Source organism: Nelumbo lutea, chromosome 1, assembly GCF_056320005.1.
Source record: "Nelumbo lutea isolate HS-2025 chromosome 1, American lotus-T2T, whole genome shotgun sequence".
Classification (NCBI taxonomy): domain Eukaryota; kingdom Viridiplantae; phylum Streptophyta; class Magnoliopsida; order Proteales; family Nelumbonaceae; genus Nelumbo; species Nelumbo lutea.
Genome location: NC_142684.1, coordinates 176,607,493 through 176,617,839, shown reverse-complemented (window position 1 = coordinate 176,617,839; position 10,347 = coordinate 176,607,493).

The window sequence follows — 10,347 nt, the reverse complement described above, 5'->3', positions numbered from 1 at the left end:
TACAGATTAAGAGTTTAAAATTATTATTAATAAATATTAATTTTTTATGAAAGCTATTTTCTCGAATTGTTACTTGATATAAGTGAAATTAATTATTTACAATATTATGTAAAAAAATTAAATTATTATTAATTTCAATATTATGTTATAATTATTTTTCTACATTTCACAATTTTTTAATTTATTACATAACTTTTGTATTTTAACTATTTAAAATCTAGTTGTTAAATATTTTGCTAGTTAAATACTTAAATAACATGTAAAATATTTAAATTTAAAAATATTAATTGTTTATTAAATTTAATTATCCATAAAATCATAATTTATACTATTCTTACACAATTTAATTATTAAGTTTGTAATATATTAAATTATTATTAATTTCAATATTATATTATAATTATTTTTCTACTTTGAAAAAAGTTTTTTAAACTTATTACATAATTTTGTTATTTTAACTATTTAAAATCTAGTTATGATAAATATTTAGTTATTTAAATATTTAAATAATCTATAAAATATTTGGATTTTATTTATTTTAAGCTATTACATATTATTAAATATTTGAAAAACATTTAAATTGATACTCTAGAAAAACATAATTTGAATTATTAGCACATAATTTTGTGATATATTTTATAAAAATACAAAATTATTTTTTATGGTTTTAATAAATATTTTAAAGTTATTATATATTTTTGTTAGAATATTTAAATAATTCTTAAATTTTTTAATCCAAACTTTCTTTACATAGATATAGATAAAAATATATGGGATGTTTTAGTAAAATGAAAACTATAAGGTAGGTTTAAGTAAATATGTAAAACTATAAGTTGTGTAGGAATGTTAGCGGGATTCTGAATTTAAACCCCTCCCCAATCCCTAACGAGGATGGGTTTCCCGTGGGGACCCGAATCCCCAAAATGTTTTCAAATAATAATATTTTTTAAATAAATTCATTTAAATAAAATAATATTTTAAATATGTTTTCATATATATATATATATATATATATATATATATATATATATATATATAATGTAAATAATATAATAGTATATTTAATATAAATAACATATATATATAATCGGGGTCAAGGTAGGGTGGGGACCTCAATTCCCATCCCCGCCAAAACAATCCCCATCCCCAGCCCCATCGGGTCGGGGACATCAGGTCCTCATCCCGGGGATGGGGAAATTGCAATCCCTAAAAGAGTGTTCTAATAAATGACCCTAACACATAGGAGTACACAATTGTTTTATATTTTTAACTTTTTAAATAATTAATAATTATTCATATTTTGTATACTACTTTTAATAATTTTTTTATAATACAAAAATAACAATAATTAATTTCAATTAGGTTTATTTATCAAACTAATGAAACCGACCAACCCAATTAACTCGATCGAGCTGTCGATTTTCTAGTATTTTAGGTTGGCTTTGGTTCAAAATTTTCCCAATTCGACCAAGTTGTATCAGTTTCACTTTGGCCTTTTGTAAACCGACAAAAATCGAATGTCCTAACCATAGATATATATTAATATTTTATATTTTAAATATTATATATAATGTAAATAATATAATAGTATATTTAATATAAATAACTTATATATATATATATATATATATATATATAATTAGGGTCGGGGTGGGGTGGGGTGGGGACCTCAATCCCCATCCCCAACCCCGACCCCCGACCTTGAACAGGGATTCCTATTAATCCTTGTCCCCGCCAAAATAATCCCCATCCCTAGCCCCATCGAGTTGGGGAAGTCAAGTCCCCATCGGGGATGGGGAAAATTGCAATCCCTAAAAGTGTGTTCTAATAAATGATCCCAATAGAAACACATAGGAGTACACAATTGTTTTATGTTTTCAACTTTTTAAATAATTATTCATATTTCCTATACTACATTTAATAATTTTTTTATAATACAAAAATAACAATAATTAATTTCAATTAGATTTATTTATCAAACTAATGAAACCGACTAACCCGATTAACTCGACTCGAGTTGGTCAGTTTTCTAGTATTTTAGGTTGGCTTTGGTTTAAAAATTTCCCACTTCGACCAAGTTGGTTCAATTTCACTTTGGCCATTTGTAAACTGACCAAAATCGAACAACCTAACAATGGATATATATTAATATTTTATATTTTAAAAATAATTTTTAAATCTTTTGAACAGATTGACCAAACCAAAAAGTCAACCCAAACCGATACAATTTGAGTAGGTCGGTTTTCACAAAACATTAGTTGGTTTTAGCTGACCAACTCCCTAACCTTGCCAGGTCAATTTGGTTGGCCAAATAGCCTACGACTGAACCAAACCAACTTATAAACGCTCATAATTTCAGCTAAATTAATAGATATCTTTGATAAATAACAATAGTTTAATCTTTAATAATTATTGAAAATTTATAGCAAAAATAAAAAATTATTGAAAATATATTAATAATGAAAAATACAATAATGATAGAAATTACAAAAAATATATTAACTTAGTCAATAAATAGTATAATCTCAAATAACAGTTTAATATCTAATAAATATTAATCAATAACTTATAATAAAAATACAATAAATACAATAAGTACAATAAATTAAATATTAATCTCCAATAATTATTGAATTTTTTTGTTAAATAGCAAAACAAAATAAATTTATACATAATCATTGAAAATATATTTATTACAAAAGACAATAAATATTAATTTTAGTATATATAATTATATAATAAATGCAGATTAAGAGTTTAAAATAATTATTAATAAATATTAGTTTTTTTGAAAGTTATTTTCTCGAATTATTACTTGATATAAGTGAAAATAATTATTTACAATATCATGTAAAAATATTAAATGATTATTAATTTCAATATTATGTTAATAATTATTTCTCTACTTTTTAGATTTTTTTAAATTTATTACATAATTTCTTTATTTTAATTATTTAAAATCTAGTTATGTAAAATATTTTATTATTTAAAATATTTAGTTATTTAAATACTTAAGTAATATGTAAAATATTTAAATTTTAAATTATTAATTAATTATTTAATTTAATTATCCATAAAATCATAATTTATACTATTATTACATAATTTCATTATTAATTTTGTAATATATTTAAATTATGATTAATTTAAATATTATGTTATAATTATTTTTCTACTTTGAAGAAATTTTTTAAATTTATTACATAGTTTCGTTATTTTAACTATTTTAAATCTAGTTATGATAAATATTTAGTTATTTAAATTGATAATCTAGAAAACATTTAAATTATTTAAATTGATAATTCATGAAAATATAATTTAAATTGTTATTACATAATTTGTGATAGATTTTGTAAAAATAAAAAATTGTTTTTTTGTGTTTTTAATAAATATTTTAAAGTTATTATATAATTTTGTTAGAATATTTAAATAATTATAAATTTTTTAATCCAAATTTTCTTTAGATATATATAGATAAAAGGTAGGGGAGAGGATAAATAGGAAATAGAGATAATTTAGGACAGAAATCCTCTAGTAAATTAGAGATATTTTTGGAGATAAACAAGAATTAGATATAGTTTTGGAGAAAGTGGAGGAGGTTGCTTATGAGTAATTTTAGGAGAAGAGATTATTTAGGTTATTGGAAAAGTGCATCTCATTGGTTGTTTCAAAAATGACATGGAATAAAAAAAATAAAAAAAATCAATAAAAGTAGAAAATTTCTTGACCGCTTTGTTATAATATATATATATATATATATATATATATATATATATATAGAGAGAGAGAGAGAGAGAGAGAGAGAGAGAGAGATTTTGTAAGAATTTTAAATTATTATTATTTTTAATATTATGTTATGAATTTTTTATTTTAATTTTTTAATTAATTGCATAATTTTATTATTTCAACTATTTAAAATAAAGTTATGTTAAATATTTAGTTATTGAAATATTGAAATAATATTTATTTTTTAATGTTAAATCTCTATTATTTGAATAACATTTAATTTGAATAATCTGAAAAAATCATAATTTATATTGTTAGTACATAATTTCGTGGTCAATTTTGTAAAAATATAAAACTTTTAATAATATGAATATAATTAAATCTATTATAATTATTTTTTGTGTTTTTAATAAATATTTTAAAGTTTATACTATTATTTCATAATTTCTTCATTAATTTTGTAAAAATATTAAATTATTTTTAATTTGAATACAATGTTTTTTATTTTAATATATTTTTTATTTTATTGCACAATTTCATTATTTTAACTATTTAAAACATAGTTATGTTAAATATTTCGTTATTTAAAATACTTAGTTATTTAAATATTTAAATAATATATAAAATATTTAAAAATACTCATTTTTTGAGTTTAAGATATTTAGTTATTTAAATAATTAAACATTTTTCTATGTAATTATTTAGCTAATTTTAGTATTTCATTAATTAAGATATTTAGTTATTGAAAGATTGAAATAATATTTTATTTTTTTAATGTTAAATTTCTATTATTTGAATAATATTTAATTTAAATAATCTGGAAAATCATAATTTGTATTGTTAGTACATAATTTCATGATGAATCTTGCAAAAATATAAAACTATTAACAATATGAATATTATTAAATCTATTCTAATTATTTTTTGTACTTTTAATAATTATTCAAAAGCTTATACTATTATTACATAATTTCATTATTAATTTTGTAAAAATATTAAATTATTATTAATTTGAATATTATGTTATGATTTTTTTATTTTATTGTATAACTTTGTTATTTTAAATTTTTAAGATATAGTTATGTTAATTATTTCATTGTTTAAAATATTTAGTCATTTAAATATTTAAATAATATATAAAATATTTAAAAATACTCTTTATTTGAATTTAAGATATTTAGTAATTGAAATATTTAAAAAATTAAATGTTTTTCTATGTAATTATTTATCCATTTTTAGTCTTTTATTATTTACGATATTTAGTTGTTGAAATATTGAAATAATATTTTGTTTTTTAATGTTAAATTTCTATTATTTGAATAATCTGGAAAATCATAATTTATATTGTTAGTACATAATTTCATGATGAATTTTGTGGAAATATAAAACTATTAATAATATGAATATTATTAAATCTATTATAAATAGTTTTTGTGTTTTTAATAAATATTTTAAAGTTATTATATAGTTTATTAAAATATTTAAATAAATTTTAAAATTTTAGTTTAAACTTTCTTTAGATAGATATAGATAAAAATGGCAAAGAGGACAAATAAGAATTAGAGATAATTTGGAGAAAATTTCTGTGGTAAATTAGAGATATGTTAGGAGATAAATAAGAATTGGAGATGATTTAGGAGAAAGTGAGGGAGGTACTTTAAGATAATTTTTAGGAGAAGAGATTGTTGGGGAAGCAGAGCATCTTTGATAGATATATATACTAGACGAGCCTTCCTCACTTCTAACTTTTTCCCTTTCCCACACCTATTAGTGTTACAAATACCTCTATTTGAACTCCTCTATAGTATTTAGTTTCACAACCTTGGTTCTCCTTCCCCCAACTATTGCCTTTTTCGAACCAATGAATAGAAAATTACATACTGAATTCTTTTCCTTAACTGATGAAGAAGATGCAATATTCAACCCTTCCTGTGCTCCTTCAACCACCCCAATCCGATCATCCACCTTCTTGGAATTCAATTCGTGCCATTGTCTCATGAATCCCAATGACTATGGGCTCCCTACCTGACTCTCCACTAAGGAAAGTTTCAAAGGCTCAACCTTGGGGTCCTACCTTCTACCCCTGATATTAAATCAGGATCAATTCAAGAAAAGAAAACCCTCCACAGTCCCCACCACTTTGGATTTGAATAACAAAGAGCTTCAGTTTTCATCCCACTGTCGCTATTATGCTTTCCTACTAGTTCATTTCATCTCGTTGTATTTGATCATAGATTTTGGTGGTGTTTGGAAGCATGGGCACTGTGGGACCGATTTTCAAGAAAAAGCCCTCATGCTTCCAAGACCCATTTTCACAAAAAAATACTTCTGCCACGTAGGCAGTAACACTATGTTGTTTGGTAAGATGATTTTCATTACCGCTTTTCATATATGTGCTGACAGGTAAACACCACATAAGATACACATTAGTCAACCATTGGGGGAAACGGTTCACCGATGCATGATACGTCAAATTTGGCATGCCCGATTTTTCAATAAACGCTAGAACCAAATATTTATATATACGGGCATTTGTTGAAATGCCTATGTGGATCTAATGTGGCACCATTTTTTTGAAAAACGGCCACGGTTCCAAACATCATTTACAAAAAACCCACATCAATGTTAAATTTGGTATTTTAAAATTATTAATGCATTACATTAACGTTTTCCTTCAATAAAACCAATGGAAGGGGGTATTTATACTCATTTTCAAAAAGGTTAGGGAAAGCTTTTGTCATGGTCAAAACCTAGGGGAGGTTAATAAGATTGTCATAAAACTTAAGAGGTTTTCATATTTTACCTTTTTTAGAGTAAAATACAAAAATCACCTCTGAAGTTTCTGACAATCATAAAAACCTCTCCTATAGTTTCATTTTAACAAGTTCCTCCCTTGAATTTTTAAGAAACTCGACAAAAACCTCCCTTCCGTCACCTTTCCAGACAGAAAATGTTAGATTGATGCACTAGTTCAAACAAATACCCATTTTACCCTTTTATAAATTATTTTACATACAAAATTACTGAAATAACCTTGTTTTAACTCGACAATAAAAATTAGAAGATGACCATTAAAGGAGGTTTTTGTCAAGTTAAAGCATGGTTATTTCTATACTTTTGTATGCAAAATAATTTATAAAATAGTAGAATTGGTATTTGGAAAAAACCGATGCATTATGTTAACATTTTCCGTCTGGAAAGATGATGGAAGGGAGGTTTTTGTTGAATTTATCAAAAGTTCATGGGAGGTATTTGTTAAAATAAAACTATAGGGGAGATTTTTATGATTGTCAAAAACTTGAGGGGAGGTTTTTGTATTTTACCCTTTTTTATTTTGTTTAAAGAGTGGAAGTAAATTCTTTTTAGGGTAAATTGTTGAAACAACATCCTCTAATGTTTTTGACTGTTGTTGAAACCTCCCTTCAATTTTAGTAATTGCAATCGCCTCCTCTGAATTTTTCTAATACAATATCAAGTAGATCCCCTCTAATAGAATCTTTTAAAATAGGCATGAAAAAGTCCAAAACACCCATGCATTTACTACTATGGCTGGTTTCTATGAAATAAACCTAGCAATTGGGTTGGGTCGGGTCGAGTTCAGGTTGGGTCAAGACACTTCATGTTGATTTCAGGTTGGGTCAGGAAATGCTAGACCCTAACCTTACCTATTCGAGTTAGGGTTGACCCACGGGTCAATTCGGGTTATCCCTAAAAATAATTAGAAATTTAAAAATATAGGAAAAAGTGTCAAAATTAAAGGAATTAATCTAAAAATAAAATTAAAAACTTAGAGCATTCAACAATTCAAAGAATAAATGATATAAGTACAAAGACTAAATAGTAAATATTAAAGAGTAGAAACTTATAACAATACATAAATAGTCTCAATTGGACGTGACAATCGAGTTGGTGGGTTAACCCATGACCCAACCCAGCCCAGTTTTTCTAGGTCAGGTTGAGCGGGAGCAGGTCATTCTCACATTTGGGTGGTAACTATGAGACCCTGTCCCTATATTTTGGGTTGGGTCAGGCCGAGTCAGGTTTGCAAGTTAGGTCAACTTTTTGCTAGGTCCACTATGAAAAAACAATCTAAACTTTACGAACAACAAAAGCAAAAAGAATTTAAAGTTGCAACTTTACCTTTGAGTGATTGATATGAATGACAAATTTAGAAAATAAACCAATTTCAGAAAAAAGATTGGAAGGGTTTAGGGTAGTGATTCATATGAACAAAAGATTTGAAAAACAAGCATTTTTGTTAAAAGTAATTGTATGGGTATTTTAGACATTTTTAAGCATTTTTTTAGGAAATTCTACATGAGAGTCTACTTGCAACTATGTAAGAAGGTTCAAGAGAGGTTATTTCAATTACTTCAGGGGAGTTTCAACAATCATAAACTTTAGAAGAGCTTTTAGCAATTTACCCTTGTTTTTATTTTGAGTAAATTTCTTTAATTACCCCTACTGTTTAGCTAATTGACTAATTCTACCCTTATTGTTTAATTATTGTCTTAGACCCTTAAGTTTTTTGACAATTGACTAAAACCTCCCGTTAACTTTCTGTCACATCACGTAACTGATATTTTTTCAAAAATTCCAAAAATACACCTTCAAATCTCTCTCTCCTCACCTCTTTCCCGCACATTGGACTGATACTCCATACTCCTCCAGCTCGGATCCAATCCAAATATCAGATATGAGTATCTCTCAGATCTCAAATCTGAGGCTCCATGCCATCTCCCCCACTAGATCTCAGATATGAGACTCCACACAATCTCCCTCACTAGATCTTAGATCTAAGACTCCATGTCGTTGCCTTCACTGGATCTTAGATTTGAGACTCCATTCCATCTCCCTCACCGGATCTCAGATCTGAGTATCCCTCTCCGAAATCAATTTCGTGGTCAGATATAGTCTAGATCTCAAACTCATGCCGCCCCTTTGGCATTGTTCAAAGTTCGTCGGAATTTGGTGATCGAGACCCAGATCTTAGTCCAAACCCGCACATCGCAACCCAGAACCAGGCATTAGCATCGAACTGAACCTCCTTTCTTATCTCTTTCCCTCGCACAGATCAACGTGACCACCCCGTTTCCGATCTGCACATCACAACCCATAACTGGGCATCACACTCCCTGTGCTCAGACCTGCTATGTTTCGTGGTGGTGGAGCTTTGTCTCTCCGCTTGTTGAAACAGCAGGAAGGAGAGTGAAGAAGAACGATATGAGAAGAGAGACAGAGAGAGAGAGAAAGAGAGAGAGAGAGATCAAAGATGACATGAACAAACCATCCAATCCCATATGCCTGTGTGTGCGAACTGCTTGGGGATGACGTCTCCGGTGGATAAGGAGCTCTTGACGTTGCCGGTGATACCAAATGGACGATCCCAGACAAGTGAAATAGATCCAGCATTTTTTGTGTCATTACTACTACATGCGCTGATTGATGCAAAACTTATGTCGGTGGTGTCGCCGCTGGTTTGAGTTGCAATGGTGGTGGTTGGAATGAGGTTGGTGGTGAGGAGCAAGAGAGAGAGAGAAAGGTTGGTAGTGTCGCCATTGGTTCTAATGTCTGTCTACTGCTGTTTATTTATACTAGAGTTGTGCTCTCTGCAACAATAATCCCAGGCACCCCCAAGTGGTGACAATCCCGAGTCGTCATTCACACCTTACATTGCTTGTCGGAAAGCTGATGAGCCACATAAGCCAACGATGGCAACCAAGTGATGACAATGCATGTGTCTATGATGGTACCGGAGGAGCTAAACACTGTTGATGGAATATGTCTCTGTTTGCAACACATACTCCTACAAGTTCAATGAAGTGGATTGCTTGAATGAATCAGTCAATAATGGCATCTATGGGAGAGAAGAAGAGGAGACTTGTACAGGAGAGAGAGAGGTGAAGAATCTTCAAGAGAGAGAAATGAGAGAGTGAGAAGAGGTTGGGGAAGAAGGACTTGAGGGTAACAAGGATATTTTATCCTTTTCCATTATGATTTAATGATAATAGCAATTAAGACAATAATAAAAGAGTAAGAGTAGAGTAATTAAACTACCCCTATTATTTAGTCAATTAACTAAATAATAGGGGTAGTTTAAAATTTTACCTTTATTTTTAAGAGTAAATTATAAAAACCCCTGTATTATGGGATTAGTGACAAAGACCCCTATAATTTATTTATGATAAAGACCCCCTAACTCTAGCCGTTAGACAAAGACCCCCACTGTTGAGGGAACCCCTGTTGTGTAGCCCATGAAGCGAGAAAAAACATGAATCGTGATCGTAAGGAAAATGAGCGGGTTGAGCTAAGGAACTCTATTGAAGAATTGCAGATCATAGAAAGGAAATTGATGCTCGAATAGAGCCATCTTAAAAAATTGGAGGATTTGAAAATTGTCTTAGAAACTAGTAGACCAAAAGTTGCTGGAAAAATCTTGTCAAATCTTGAAAAAAAGTTGTAGAAGACTCTGATCTAGATTTACGTCCACATGGAGGGACTGATCATGATGGATTGCATTTGGATTCTAAACAGGGGCGAGGTGGTGTTTCACCTCCTAGCTCTACCCCTTTCTCATGGATCAAACGATGTACTGAGTTGATATTTAAACATTCTCCTACA